This window comes from Anser cygnoides, chromosome Z (genome assembly GCF_040182565.1).
Source record: "Anser cygnoides isolate HZ-2024a breed goose chromosome Z, Taihu_goose_T2T_genome, whole genome shotgun sequence".
Taxonomy (NCBI): domain Eukaryota; kingdom Metazoa; phylum Chordata; class Aves; order Anseriformes; family Anatidae; genus Anser; species Anser cygnoides.
In genome coordinates, this window is record NC_089912.1 from 79,341,076 (window position 1) to 79,357,358 (window position 16,283).

The 16,283-nt window shown below is 39.4% G+C and overlaps 1 long non-coding RNA gene across 1 annotated transcript; it reads left to right on the forward strand.

Annotated features, from left to right (window-relative positions):
• The first annotated feature begins 1,922 nt into the window (after nucleotides 1-1,922).
• LOC136789142 (uncharacterized) lies at nucleotides 1,923-14,728 on the forward strand. The gene is made up of 4 exons (XR_010827955.1): nucleotides 1,923-2,032; nucleotides 5,365-5,456; nucleotides 5,977-6,133; nucleotides 13,161-14,728. It is a non-coding gene; the product is annotated as an uncharacterized lncRNA (long non-coding RNA).
• Nucleotides 14,729-16,283: the final 1,555 nt, after the last annotated feature.

Consider the following 16,283-nt stretch of genomic DNA (forward strand, 5'->3'; position numbering starts at 1 on the left):
TCTCCAAATTGTCTATGCAACCATTCTTGCAGGTCCTTGAAATAAAGTGTCATGACATGCACAACAAGTTAAAGCTGTAGGTATACTCCAGCAAAGTCATTGTCAGTAAAAGGCAGGTTGTGCTTTCACGCACGCTGAACTGCAGAAGTGAAATGGCGTCAGAATCTGAGCTGTGATTTGGCCCGTGTATCTTGCCTGCTTCAGTTTCAGGTGTTGGTTTCAATTACGTCAGCTTTATGGATATTATGTAAACACTTTAGTGTAGATAACGCCTGGGACAGCGTTTGGAGGGATGGACTCTGGCTGAAAATTGTTAATGGCTCCCTAGGAACTTGGGACTTCCCCAAGCAATAATGCCATTCTCAGTTGTGAGAGGATGCCAGGATTCAATATCCAAGAAATTATCGGCAACTGTCAGATATTGCCTGTGCCATTAAACATTTGCTAATACTGTCTAGTCAGAGTGTCTTTTTAGATTCCAATTAATGTTTACAAAAAACAAAGTGGAAATGAATTCTGAGAGCTTCACAGGAAGTTTCATTGGCATGTTTTTAGTTCAGAACAGATGGACATTTGACATTCACTCAGAACAGTGCTGACTGATGTCAAAATTATATGATTTTTTTCCAGCATTGGAACTGTTTTCCAGACTTAAAAACAAAACTTCCAGATCTGAAAACCCTCTAATACTAAATGTCTGTAAATTTATGATTGCCTAATCAAATCTCTATTTTTAGGACCTGTCTGAGTCTTCCTTGAAAATCAGTATTTATAATGACCAATAAAAGTAGTAAATGCTTTGAGATGAATAAATGATTTGTTGAATCATAATATTATTTTCCTAAATGGGAAAGGGAACTGAATCTAACATTTGCGTAGCATCTATCATGTTTTATTCTGTATTTTCTGAAGTTTGTTATGCTGCTAGTCTGAATTGCACTGAAACTTGCATGTGTGAAATATAGTATATTAACCACATTTCCTGACTAATTGTAGGTGCCTTCCTTGTAAAAAAATAACACATTTATTAACCTCTGACTATGAATTCCACTTAGAGCATTTGACTTGGCCATTTAGCTGATCTGTCAGTATCTGTGATATTTTCTGGTGTCTCATCATGTTTTACTAATATGTTCTTAATTTACGAGTGATCTAAATTAGAAATCAAAAAGAATGACCTGGAAATTAAAACTTTTATAGTAGTTATGACAGTGAAATATTACAATAGCCATCTGGTAGGATTAAGGGTGAAAAGTATAAATACTTTTAAGGTCATAGCTTTCTCTTTTCTCAGCATGTGCGTGGACTTGCACTGTCCCACTCTTCCCCAGTTCTGCTGGCCCATACGTCCCTACAGCCTCACAGGGGCCCTGGGAAATGAATCCAATCAGAGGCAGAATTTCACCAAGATCAGTCCTCCAGTCTGTTTTTTGCGTGCCTGTGTTGGCATAAAAGAGGGAGTGTTTCAGAGACATGCACAAATGTCCAAGGGCACTGAGAGGTCAGGCAGTTCATGTGGCTGCAGTCCTGGCTTACAACAATTTAAGCAGTATGTGAAATTAGCATTCAAGAGACCACATTGCAAGTAAAAAGAAATAATTACTGTTTTGGGATTGCCTTGTTTGGCAGAGACTAGTATTTTTTCTATTGCAGTTTTATGCTGATAAATTAAATAGAAGGAAGTTAAGCAATAGACATACGTGCCTCTTAACTTAAATCCTGTTCAATCTAGTTTTTAACTTCTACATCTGGGAATAATAGACAATGTGTACAGTCACATTTACAGTTTAGGCTCTGACAAATTCCAGCAATATTTATGGTACATCTTTGAAAATGTTGAGTAACTTCAGGATGAAGTTACTCAATAAAAGCTGACAGAGCAGACATTAACTCTTGAATCTGAAATAAAGACAACACTGTGGGCAGTCAGTTGCCGTTTGCAACCTCTGTCAGTGCAGAACTAGGGGCTGGGGCCATCTACTCAAATACTGAGAGCCAGCTTCAAACCTGTTGTGCAGAGGACAACCAGCAGGTAAGAAATCTGTGGAGCTCTTTGCCAAAGGATGCTGGGGATACAAGAAAATTCCATAAGTTCCTTGGAAGATGTGGATGGCATCCAGGCCAGTGGGCCTTCCTTTGAATAGTGTGGTCATTTGCCTTAGTTCTGAGGCACTCTGATATGAAAGGGATGTGTCTGTCTGTCTGGTTTTGAGCATATTTGGTCTTTTCATAGTTTCAGTGACCCATCCCTCTAGCTTCAACGTATGCTGTTCCACCATAGTTCAAGTGGTTTGCAAATTGCTTTTTGTGAATTCCTGTGATCATTGTCATTGAGGTGAAAGGGGACTGCTTTTGTACTGCTTAGGATATTTGTTAAAAAAACACAGAGATAGGGAACATTTTTGTAACTATTTTATCAGCATGGTTGTGGTCTGTTTAGAAGCAAAGAGCAGCATCTAAAATGAAGTGAGTTTAATGGAAAAAGTATGCTGTTTGGCCAGGACTCCAGAAAACTTTTTGCAAACTGCCCTTGCTAAGAAAGGACATGAGGAGGAGATCTACAGAGCGATGCTGAGTCACATGCTGCCCACACAGCCATCCAGCTGTTCTCACATTGTTTGTTCAGCAGAGCAGGAACCTGCCTCATCTCCTCCAGCTTTTCAGCCCACCTTCCACTGTCTGCACAACTTGGTGAAAGCCACAAACTCCTTATCAGATCCAATGCAGTCATTTGGCCTGAACTTTAGGACCACCATGCTACCCACCCCCCAGAAAAAGCTAGCATTTAAAACACAGCTATCATTATTATGCAGGTTTAGTGATATTTGTTATTCTATTTAGCTGAAACTTGTCAAACATCTAACCTACAGCTATGTAATAGTCTCATGCAAACATTCTCATAGCATCTACAACCTTAGTCAACGTGTGCTTAGAAATGTGGGGAACAGAGTGGCTAGGGTTTGCAAGTGATTAGCTGCACGTGTACAGCGACCATTTTCACCCTTAGTGTTTTGTGAAGGACCATGAGAGGAGGAAGAAAATTCTCCCTTCAGCCTTGCTGCAGCTTCTGAATGCTACTTTGTTTCGGTGTCTGCCCAGGCTTCCTTTGGCGGTGGCAGGAGACAGTGATTGCACACAATACTGTACCTAGCAGTCCTGCTCTTATCTCCTGAGCATAGCAGGGCAATACAGGAGCCCACTGCAAATGCAGGGCCATTGCTGCAAGGCACAGAATCAAGACACCTTTCCTTTTTCCCTGCTGCTGAAAACTGCTCTGCATCTGGGGGGACGCACAAAGTGGAAGCAAGATTTGGATTCTCTGATAAGGCTCCCTGTTCTGGCTCTTTCTGAGTGAGAAGCTACTTTTCCCTTCCTCCATCTCCAACTCCCAGCTGAGTACTGCTTTGGCTGGATGAGACTGGAGGTCTCCTCACCTGCCAGACTTCCCCACTCCAGGGGAAGTTCCCTCAGGCTCTGCAATGAACTCACACCCACCAGCTTCCTTGGCTAAATCCAGTCTCCAGCCCACTGGACCTGGATGCAGTAAATACTTCTCTGGGTGTAGGGGTTGGATGCCAGCTTCTCCCATTCTGCTGTGTCTATCTGCAGTAATGTCAGAGGAGCCTGAGCTCCCTGCCTCAGAGGATGTTGTCCCACTTTGCACTGTGTGGCTGCTGTGGGACTGTGAGCCACCTGCCCCTCTGGCTGTTCTTTGGCTAAGGGGTTTCAGTCAGATGCCTTCACTCACCTTGTGTTAAAACATGTCCTATGTAGTAACTGCCTGTGCATTACTCAGCTAGGGAAATATCAGGGTGGTCACTCACTACGTGACCCAGGTTCGGAGGTGTGTTTCAGCCTGGGTCACCCTGTTGCCCCTGATCCATGAAATCACCGCACAACCCCAAACTATGTGAGCAAAAACTTTAATATGCAGAAGTGACATGTAATACCCTGCCTGACGTGCAGAATGTGAATTTGTCAATCCCTCATCCCTTCCACATTTTACAATACGGTTAATAGTTTTACCCGTAAAGAACGTGATCTTACATTAATATAGTCCTCTGGCAGTTGATGAATGTTTGTTTGTTTATTTGTTTTTGGTTTTGTTTGTTTGTTTTTCAAAATGGTATAAAATGCTGAAGTGCAGGAGTGCTTTTATTTTAATTGCATGGAAATTCTGCATGGCTGTTGAAAGTACTCAGTGTATTAACTATCATCGATAGGTTTGATGGAAAATTAATTAGGAGCTCAGGGGTAAGAATTAAGAAAGTCTAAATGTTTCACAAATATTTGGTTGGTGAAAGCTATATTCATAGAATTTCAAAGGTTAATTTCCCATATCCGATTCAACATATCAGTTGGTGATGACAGCTTCAATACTATCCTTCTTGCTGTGAATTGGTTCATTTTCTGCAAAATGAACCACAAGGCTTTTCTACCTAATTTTTGTCTACTGCAATACCAGGGATTCAAACCAAGGAAAATTTTGGAGTTTATTCTCCCACTGTGTTTAGGTTTGTTAATAGTTTGGCAGAAAAGCTGGTTGAGCTGGTTTTTCTAGGATAGAGTCATTCCTGTATTATGTTTCCTGAGTTGGTGAAAGATTTCCTTTTTTATAACATGCATATCATAGCCTACCCACAAAAATAATTGAAATAGGATTAATTTACCTCTACTTAAAGAGATAAATTACATTTAAAGTATTTAATTAAATACTTGGTACAGGTCGTAGGAGTCTACAATGAAGTATTGTATGAAGTTTTGAAGGATTTATGGAAGGTAATTAGGTGGCGGTTCATGATGAAGACCTCTACTAAAGAGCTAAAAATCATGATATCTGGCTTCAGACCTCTTACATGGAGTGGAGCAGGCAGGAGGCAGCCCCAGCCGGCTCAGACATGAATACTTGTAACCTCTGAGTGAACCCCTGGAGCGGTCTCTCCAAAAACAGTTTCCTTTTGGCCTTACTGGGAGTTGTTTGTATCCTCTTGTGGAATAGGAGAGGTCGAGGTGATCTGTACAAGTGGAGCCTGGGGACAATGTGTCCCTCTGTCTCTGCTCTGACATCCCAGCTCCAGAGTGAACACAAAAACAGCAAAATGGGAAAAAAACATCTCTGCTTTGGGGTGGGATTCGTGCAGGTACCTGGCTGGTGCCAGCAATGCCAAGGAGCTCTGGTCAGGGCAAGGATACAGCCTGCCCCACGTGAGAGATGCCAGATATCTAACACAGAAAACACTGGTTCAGCTTTGCATTACTGGCTGTGGCAAAACTAAGCTCTTCATCACTCTCAGTCTACTTCCAAAAAGAAAACATGCAGAAAGAGTAGGAAGAGGAGCATTTTTTTTTTTCTCTTTTACACAGGACTTTAAGAATTGTAAAGACCTGGGATCAATGTGTAAAGGGTTTTCAGGCCTTATACCTCCTTATCCTAACACAGTGCTCCTATTTCCAAGGTAAGAGATACTGAAACCCCTGGACATTTTCATTTTCTCCTGGGGAAACTGTTCCTCTTTACTTAATATACTTAAGTGTTCATTAGCACACTGGCATCCCTCATCCTACTTATTAACAGTGACAAGGCAGGATATGACTGAACACTACACAATCTTAAAAAATGTGAAATAAAAATGCTGAGGGAAGATCTGTGCATCGCTTTTAACCTCCTGAGTGCCTTCAACACTGAAGTGAACAATTATCACATATTAAAACTCTGCAAGATTTCTGGGTTCATGCTCAAGAGGTACTCAGGAGCAACGTGTGCCCCTATTCTGTCACTAACTTTGTAACAGAATGGCTCTTACCACAACCCCCCAGCAGGAGCAACCTGTCTTAGATTACTTGATTATGGAGCTGTAAAATAATGCACTTTTTTTTTTCCTTCATTTGTGCTTGATAGTTTATGGCTTTTTAATGAGTATGTATTCTCTTTTTTTTTTTTTTTTAATTTATTTATTTTTTAATCTCTCCCTTTAGGTCCCAACATACTACCACATACCAGGCAATTGGAAAAAACAAAACAAAACAAAACCACATCTGCTGAAAACTAAACAGTGGTAACAGTGTGCCTGTATTCAAGAGTTAAAGGAATGTGCTGAGTGTCCCTGCCCAGTCTCATACTGCTTTACAAGTAGTAAGCGTCACCTTTTCATTTATTGTTTGTAGCTGGAATCACTAGAATAGACACAGATACATTTTTAAAGTATTTTCATTTCCTCTGGGAAAATAAGGACTTTTACAATTTTAAAACAAAAACTGGATTTTTCATGTAACTAAGTCCAGCATTAAAAAGTAAAAAAGCTGTAATTATTATAATCCTCATAATAAATCCTCTTGGATGGCAATTATCAGCTCTTCAGGGCAAGGATTGCCTTGTGGCTTACTCAGTAGGTGCACTGTTTTTGCTTGACTTTTCTGGGTGCTATCAAAACACACATTCAGCTCACCATAAGGAAGAAAAGAAAACAGTCTGAAGTGAAGAAATGAGGAGGTAGCCTGGAGCAATTCCAGCACTGTGCCAGTGCCAACCCTGAGTTGTTGACACAGAGCTCACAGTACACAGAAGGCAACCAGGAAATGTGCTGCTGGGTACACCTTTCTGTTCTGTTCCCCACCCGCCTGTAAGTATTCCTGTGACGGTAAAATGGGTCGGGTGATACTGTGAAGTATCTTCCCTGCTGCAGGATGCAGGATTCCTTCCCCACTTGACAGTACTAAAGGCCTTGGGGTCTCTTAGTTTGGGTGCAGTAAACCTGTACCCAAATACACCATCAGTGTCTTCTGTTGATTTTCAGCAGTCAAATACATCTAAACTATCAAAGATAGGATGTTCTCTTATTCATATTTGTACATTCTCAGTTTTAACTCAGCTAATGTTATTCCTCAGAATGATTTCTTATCTCAATATTTCTGTCATAATGGAAGTAAGGTTCCAGTTGATGATAGCGGATAGTTGCCATCATCTGCAGCTCATTAGTCTGAAGCTCTCAATTAATCATAACCATGTTAGAAATAGGTATTGAGGACCTGGCTAATGGGAGTTTAGCCATTAACTTCCAAGGGATGAAAATATCACATCTGATCTTTTCTTGGGGTTGGACTTCAATAGAATTGAGGCATATGGATTAGGTGACACATATTGTAGCTATTAATTGGTTTCAAAAGGCTTGAAAAATCCATATTTTTGTGCTTAAATTGGAAGACAATTATCTCAAAGTGCTTTACAAAATAAAAATACTAACTTTCAGATCATCCAGGAAAAATGCACATTACTAAATCCTGATATGTGACATAAACAAAACTGTGATGAATTAGTGTGTGGGGAACTCTCATTTCGTCATGTGCTTTACTAGTGACCAGTTATGACTGGAATTAAAAAAAAAAAAAAAAAAGGACAGTCTTCTGAATTTGGCTGGGGACCATAATCCTGTAAATAGTACTTATTTCACTGAAAGGACCAAAAAAGGAAAAGTATGAACAGTGACTTCAATTTATGCACCCAGCCCCCTGAACAGTCTGTTGCCCTCACAGTTCGAACAAAAGGACAGGTATCTGTCTTCTAGTGTATCTATTTTAATGCAATTGCCTTAATGCTTGTGACATATTAAATTCAGACCTAGAGATAGCAATATTTTAGTTTTTCTGTTCAGATGCAGGATAAGTTTTCCCAGCAGTGTTTTCTGAGCCTGTGGTGTGTTCAGTTGGGTAGTGTAGAGGCCACTGGCAGTGGTTGGAGTGTTAAAGAAGCTCCAGTACAATTAAAGGGGAAAAACTTCTTACTCCCAATAGTTCTATTCACTGTTGCTACAACAAGCAGAATGGCAAGACAGAGAACTTAAATAACTAGTTTTTACTGGTAGACAGTTCTCAAGAGATGAGCATAAATAATTCCTCTGTTTGATCAGTGATGACACATGAAGAGGTCATTACAAAGCAGTGTGCATGAGCCTTCTTCTAAGGCAGATGAATTCAGAGAATCTGTGGAGTTGACCATTAGTTTGGGATTGGATTCCTCTACAGCCAGATTTCTCACACTTGTGCTTGTACTTGAGAAACTTCATTAGTCTACAGGGCTGCTTATCAAAAGGTCTGTCTATACTGAACCAGATCCTCCCCCACTGAGCTTCAAAGTCCCAGTTGGCTTCATTTCCAGAGTGGAATGCAGGGGAAAAAAAGCAGATTATCAGTCAGCTATGTCATGCAGTTGGGAAAAAAAAAATAAAATAAAAAAAGACAAACATCGTACTAGATGTAGCAGGAAGAGTACAGGCTGGATAGTGAGCCAAGTTAATGTATTCAACATCTGCAAAGCATCATCTGGAGTACATTGTGGGCACTGTATTTCAGGAAAGATACAGAACAAAACAGCAAGGCTAGGGAAGGAGGACAAGAAGTCTAGGAAACAATCTGTTAAGGAGAATATGAAAGGTTTATAATTGTTTAACCTGGAAATTAGAAGACTGGTAGAAACCAATAAATATATAAAATCTGATTGAAGAAGAAGGGAGAGGAGAGGAGAAATATAGAGGCTGGCAACAGATGTTGAGGCAGGCTATGAAGTCTCCATCACTGAAGGTTTCTGGAAACAGGTTAGACAGGCATCAGTGAAGAGTGACACAGAGACGGCTGATTCTATCTTGGGGGAAGCTGATATACAAATGCTTTCCTGAAGAGCTTTCTTTCTATCTGATTTTTAGTGACTACCACTTGATCATTGCCACTCCTCCTATAGTTACTAGTAGGAGCATATTGCTGTGAGATGCCTGGATACTCTTTGTGACCTCTATTAGGCTTTTCTATACTTGTTGCTACACAGACCACAGAAATGGGATAGCTGAACCTATTCCTTGGCTAGAGCAGGAGAGGGTAACCCCTGACCCTGCTCAAAGCATATATGCTAGCTGTGGATCTATTTATCATCTTGACATTTCCAAACCATCTGGGCTTCAGAACCAGGGATCAATGTAGATAGAGCTGGAATGACTAACCGTTTATTAGATACAAAGGTTTTCATGGCCAATAACTTTGTTTTGTTAATATATTTGTGAATGATGGCATTTCTGACTCATTATGACAGCTGCCGTTACACAATCATCTGACTAAGCCACTTATGTTGTGGGTGTTATGGGTAACAGCACTGTTAGAACTCTTGTGCTTATGGATATTTGGCTAGATGATAAAATAAAGACAGAATTGCGAAGAGGACTTGTTCCTACTGCATTGGGAGACAGGAGAACTTCCTAGGGAATAGCATTGCTGTGTGCCTCCTGAGTGCCTGGTGAAAGGGAAGAGAGGGGACAGGAGTCACCATAACCACAAAGCAGAGTGACAAGGCTGAGAGGGGCTCCTTTTCTGGGCAGGAGCACTAAAGGCTGTACTCCTCAGTTTAGGCATCTCAGTTCTTTCCTCAGTGGGAATGGGCTAAATAACAAAACCTCTCCCATGTGCGGAGGCATGCATGCTTTTCTTCCATTCAGCTCCCCATTCAGTGAGGGGACTTCAAGGTGTATACAGAGGGAGAGGCCTCCTAGGATTGTCCATTGGGTCATGTCCATTCAAGTAGGAGGACAGCCTGTTTCTGGTACTGACTGAGAAATTACAAGAGCTGCACATAGTTAAAAGCACAGTAGAACTTCAGAGGATAAAATGCTCTGCAATCCAGTACAAGATTCAATGAAAAGAAGGGAAAATCATTTGAATACAACAGTGAAAGCTATTACAGTGCGAGTCTCATGGCTATTAAAAATTGCCATATCCTCTAGCTAGATTGGAAGATAAATTTATTTCATTAAATGGTTGAGAAATTTTCTCTACTACTACCTTTTTACACGCCTGCTCATTTGCGGAGTCATAGTACTTGATGAGAAATACAGTAAGAATAATGTGAAAGAAAGGCATCTGCAAAACAATGTTTTGAGGGTTATGTAGTCATGCTTTCTACCAGGCAGTGAATTTTACAAAATTACAGTTGCAGAGTGAGTATTTCTGACACACTTGGCAAAGCTGGTCTGGGATGTGCCAAGCTTCACTGAAACTGCAGGGTGTGACAACTTTCCTTCAATTAAAAAACAGTTACAATTCTTTAGAGAATTGGCTGCTACACCCTACACACATGCCCATGAAACTAAAACCAAGATAAGCGCAAAATTTGTAGGTGCTGAATCTAACAGAAGCCTCTGCAACAAAGACCAGAAATTTTCTTTGGACTGAGCACTGACTAGGCAGTGACAGGGGCTATGAGAAGAGAAACATAGACCTGCTGTTCTCTGGCTAACACCTTCAACCTATTGTGTAACTAGCATTTTTATTGCAACAAGAATTGCTACAGTAAACAAACGACAACTGTCATTTATACCTTTCCGGATGAACCACTCACAACGCTCAGTAGAGTCTTAGAATAAGCAGCAAATGTACAACACGCTGAAAGAGTTGGTGGTAAGATGACAACAACAACATATATTGGTCATAGTGCAAATCATGCTATCCTTGCTGTGTTCCAGCCAAAACATGTCAGCGTTAAAGTAGGTTCTTGTCTAGTACAACAAGTAAATGTAAAAAAAATTCTATGCAAACTCATTTTTGTCACAAAACGTTTGCTTGATGAGTTTAAGCAGCTAACAGGCCCCTCATGCACAATATTGTTACTTGATTATTAAGGTTAGCTCAAGATGTTTCCCCATGTGATGTCTGTTTCCGATGATCTATAGTAGATCACCCTTAAAAACTTCTTCCTTTTGTTGCATGCAGTCTCATTGCTGCAGAATGTAACTTGTGGTTTGCTGAAGAAGCCCTGGGTTTAGTCTGTGGGCTTGGATATCTTTATTAGTGTTGTAAAAAGTAATCAGTTCTGGTTATGACTTATGAAACATGTGGGTTTTGTATTCAAGAAAGAAACCTAGGAAATGCCTGCCTGACCATGCTGCTGCCATGGTTACAGCAATGAATTTAAGGCCAGCAGAGGAGCTGTGCTTGTTCATCATACAAGGGTAATGCCTCCTCTAGTGCCATGGTCCTACATTTCTCACCTATTTCCTTCCTTTCCTTCCTCCTCCTCCTCCATCAGAAGGCCTGGTGCAGGTTTTTCCTGTTACGAGAGTTGTAAATGTGGGCCATTTATACATTGCTTAACATGGAAGATGAAATGCCGAAGTAAATCTGGAGGCAGTACCTCTCTTTGATGTTGCTTGTTCCTCAGGCTGAATGTAATCAATGCTGGATGCTAGTCCAGAAGGTGAAGGTGAAAAAAGAAAAACAAACAAACCAAAAAACAAAAAAAACTTGTTTCATCAAGAGACAAATAGTAAGTCCTGTGACCAAGTAAAGGTAAAATATTTGGGTAAAAATAGCAAGAGCTCTTGGCTGATTTGAAGTTTTAAAATATTTGCTCTGTGTTAACAAAACATGCGAGTAGATGAACAGATCAAGCTTTACTACTGATAGTATTTTAGAAAACGCAAATCTGTAAGACTACCCAGAAGGGCTTAAAATACCCTAAATATTGTTTTTGTTTGTTTGTTTTCCACCAATATGTATCAGTTGGGCTAAGGAAAGATATGTCTTCAGGCAAGCCTGTCTCTTAAATTTGAATTAATTTTCCACAACAAAACTCTTTATCTCTGGTACAGAGATATAAAATATCTAGATATATTTGAATTTAACCATTTAAAGAGAAATGTCTGTATAATTCATGGCAAAATTACAAATACATGTTGTAAGTAAAACATACTAAGTCCCTCCTTTCAAAAGAGTTTTCTAAAGATAATATGCAAAGAGAAAAAAGAAAAAAAATGACAAAGGAAAGTAGGAGACCTAAGATGAATTTCAGAGCTTCTGTAAATATAAATAAGCATTTTTACTGGAAGGGGTACTGTTTTCTTGGTCACCCCTAGCCTGTGTTTGAATGACAGAAAGCAAAAATCTTTGGCATAATTTGCATTTCCACAGGTATTTAGTTCTATAGAAAAAGTAGCATCAGCTAACTGGATTTATTATATTCTTTCTATGTAGAATTGCATGTACCTCTTAAAGTCAGCAAAGGTGGAGACAAAAAAAGGAAAACTTTGTTGTTGTTGTTTTTTAAGAAAAAAAAAAAGAAATTACACAATTTGCAGAGATATCATAGTTGATTCCTGATGTGGCCTATAACAAAATCACACAATAAAGTATTTAGAAATACAGTTAAAATACTATTCTGAAGGAGTGAGATTTATTACCCACTGATAAAACAGTATAAAAGCCTGAGTAATTGCATTTTCTTTCTCCCCCTCTTTGTTATTCTCTCTCCAGAACTGGGCTTGTAGTACAATGTGGTTTATGCAGCTGTAAGGTTTTATCCACATACATGATGTGTAATTACTCCATTCAAGCTAGCTGGCAGGATATTTAACTTAACAAATTTCTTGCATTTTATGGTTTCTGGAAAAACTTGTCAGATATGAGTTGTATCACTTTGCAAACCCACAAGATTGCTGGAACAAAATAAAGAAAACATAATTTTTTATTCAAATTTGCAACAATAAAGATGAAAGGTTGGAACAAGCAGTAAAAATTGACAGCTGCAAAAGAGAAAATAGAAGAGGAATATTGGAGGAAAGAAATTTAAATCAGTGAGATAAGCTGTACTAAGTAAAGACTAACTCTGGCTGATAGTAAAACCCATATGATAGAGCAAATCCCCAGGGCACCTTGCTTGCAAATGATGAGAAGGACTGTGTGGTGTCTGTCTTGGATGAGAAATGATCAGTTCTTAGGGAAATATCAGTAAACAGGACATTACAGCAGGAAGCGGTCATGACAAAACACATCCTCCAGATCTGGATTCTTGTTTCCTAATAAGTGTTGTGCTGTCTGAAAGGAAGCAAGACTCCCGTGGCATGTGCTCAGCTGCATCAGCTCACTGGTTGATACACCAACATGTCCCCATCCTGCAGGTGTGCAGCACCAAAGGGAGGCTCCACACCTGCTGAAGTATAAACTGAATGAATGGACTTAATTTTCTTCTGAAACAGAGTTTTGAAAGGTTTGGTCTTAGGATCCCAATCTGCTTCTCGTATTGCTGATGATGAGTTGCTCTAGAACACTATAAGGAGATAATAGAGCTAATAATTATAGAAAGTCTGTTTCTGATAGTCTATTCAGTTATTTCCCTTTTCCATTTTCAGGCTCTTGAGGGAAGAAGCAGTGACTGACTGCCTTCACCAGCTGAATCAAAGGGAGAAATATGGCAAGCCACCATAAGCAGGCTGCAAGCCATGCAGGACAATGACAGGGGAGTGCTCTGTGCCCAGTCTCTGTGGGCACATGCTGACCCATTCAGGAGGGTGAAAAAATATAAAAAAAGTTCCCAAGAATTTCTGCCTCCAGTACATAATGGTACAGCACAAAACAAAACAAACAAAAAACAAAAATCAGACACCAAATTCCCAATTCAAAACCCCAGAATGATCAAAGAATGACAATGATGGTGAATTCTCTAGACTTACAGTGGGATAGACATGAATTTGTTTCAATGTAAAGTGCTTCATTTTGGTGATTAAACACCAAGCCAGGTTTTCATTGTTGGCATTATGTTTGTGTGTTGACTTTGTCTTCTCTGACCTGGATAGTAGTACACTGCTGTGTGCAGTGTGTTGGACAGTAGCCTCACAGCTGAAATTGCAGGCTTTGCTTTTGAGGAGAGAGGCTTGATTGTGGTGCTTCAGTGTGACAGGGACTGCTATTAGAAGCACAAAGGTAAGGAAAATGATTCCTCAAAATTTTCCTGAACCTTTATACAAAATCTGTTTTTAAAAAAATTACCCACTTTTCCAAGATATTTCCAATACTTTTTCATGTGTCCAAATCCACATAATTATCTACAGAGAGCTGTTCAGTTTTTCACAGCTCAGCATGTTCAGATCCAGTTACTAATGATCTCCACCTCAGCAAGCCAAATTGCAACAGCTGTGCCTAATCATTTTAATGCTCTCTAGTGTTGACTTGGATTATAGCATGTTATTTCTGTTCACTTCTCCAGCTCTACTAGCTATTACTAAACAACTTCTAGCACTTGCAAAATGCAAAACATTATGCAAAGACATTTATATGGGTCATGAGTTTTAACTGCATGATAGGTCCCATTCATTTTTTTATTTACTCAACATTTTGCAGGATCAAACTGCGATCAAATCAAAAAAGATGAAATGATTTAAGAAAAAACATTAGCAAACAATTTATTTAAATATCACACCTGGATCATCTCTCTCCTCCTCCAGCTGTCAGAGATCTCTATGGCAGAGCTGTAGTTGGTGATACGCTGCCTCTGAATCTTTCTGTTTCTGTCTCTGGATCCCATCACAAGACAAGAGAGATCCAGTGACAACAGCCTGTATCAAAATGTCACGTATGTTTTACAGTCACGCTCATGTTTCTGGCCTGGATTAAAATAATTATGTGGGGAACAGAGCTAGCAAACAGCAGTCCATATTTGTCTGCACTCTAGCTGCAAGGAGCAGGTTGTAATGGCAGGCGCATGCTTGGGATTAACAGATAAAGGTAATGTGTGAATTCATCAATCCCTATAAAATTGTTGCCTTGCTAAATCAAGCAGGCCTTCTCCCTGTGAATGTAGTTACTCCAGTGACAGAAGCTATGTGAGATGTTTTGCCAACAGAAGACATGCCAATTACAAATCTCACTCCCCACGCTTCCAGCCAATATTGCTAAAACATGGATCTGCCATATTGGCAACATTAGCAAGTTTTTTTTTTTTTTTTTTTTTTTCATTTTGCATTTTTAATGTGTCACACCTCCTCACCTCCAAATATCACCTGGGACAAGTTTGTTTGCTTCCTGCATACGGAAAATGCTTAATCCCCACCTAATGGAAAAAAAAAAAAATAAAGAGGAGAGGACATGAGCAAAACAGCGTGGAAACACTGATAGATTTTATTTATTTTCATTATAGTCAAGTTTTTACTCCTTCCCTCTGAAAAGTTTTTGTTTCCTTTCCCAGCGGGTACTGCGAGGGTGCATTAAGCATGAAGAGGTGGTTAGCTTTTCCTGTTAGCTTGATCATGCTTTCCTTGAATAGCTACCACATTGCTTCGTGCTACCCTCAGTAGTTGTAACCTCATTTTAAATGTTGTTTGTGCCTGATATTGGTTCAATAAACCACTGCTGCAAGAGCAGGTCTTTTCTCTCTTGCTGTAAAATGCAGCAGCAAAAGCAGACACTGAGAAGTGCAGCACATCCTAACTACACAGTTGGTTGCACAGAAATGGCACATTCAGTAAGATTTCAGCTGTCAATGTATTGGTATAAGACTCTTGCAGTTATGTAGTATTTTTCTGATTTTTTTGGGGGTGGGTGGGCTCTGAAGCAGCAGTTTACCATTTTTGCAGTCATATCAGGCTGATGGAGGCTTTAGCCAGAAGAGCTGTGACACTAGCTCTGTGAACTTAAAAGAAAGAAAAATTGTGAATGCTTCATTTGCTGTGAAAAGATGGTATTTACTTTATGTTGTAGCAAGTATTATGCAGTGCAGGAATTGACTTATTAATCATGTCTAAATATGTAGCAGAGGTATGCATTTGTAGGCTTGCTGAAGCACTTGCAGCAGATCAATATTTGTGGAATACATATGCACGTGGAATGGTAGTGTTTTCAGACATGCTTAGACAACATAAAAATACTTTTCAAAGGCAACTATCACCACTTTATCTCGTTACCAAGAATTTAAGAGATCTATTTGATTTGTAAAGTGTTTTCATTTAAGGGTTTCGTATTAACAGCCATTTATGTGTTTGGTTTTCTTTTTTTTGATATTTGCATGCAAGCAATTGAAGCTGTGTAATGCTGCAAAATATTATCCTTAAAAAATTCAGTCAAAGACTTTTAAATTATTTGTTTTGGGTGAATGTTTCACCCGCTGACTTGTACTTATTCATTTTTGTCTTGTTCTTGCTGTGAAAATTTTATATAAAAACATGGACACTGGTTTTCTGTAACATCAGGCTAGTGCTGTGTCAGTTTTCACAGAAATACAAGACCCAGATTCAGACTGGAACAGAAGCATTCAGGGGGCTTAGTACAAACAATGTGACTTCCCAGAGTCACAAGTGACTGAGTAATTCTGTGGGTTTCACTGCATGTTATGTATCTATTGAACAAATATATTATGGCACTGAGGAAAATACAGACATCCCTTGTAGTATACATATGTCTGTGTGTGTGTATATATATATATATACATATACATGTGTATATATATATACACATATGTATATATACATGTGTATATATGT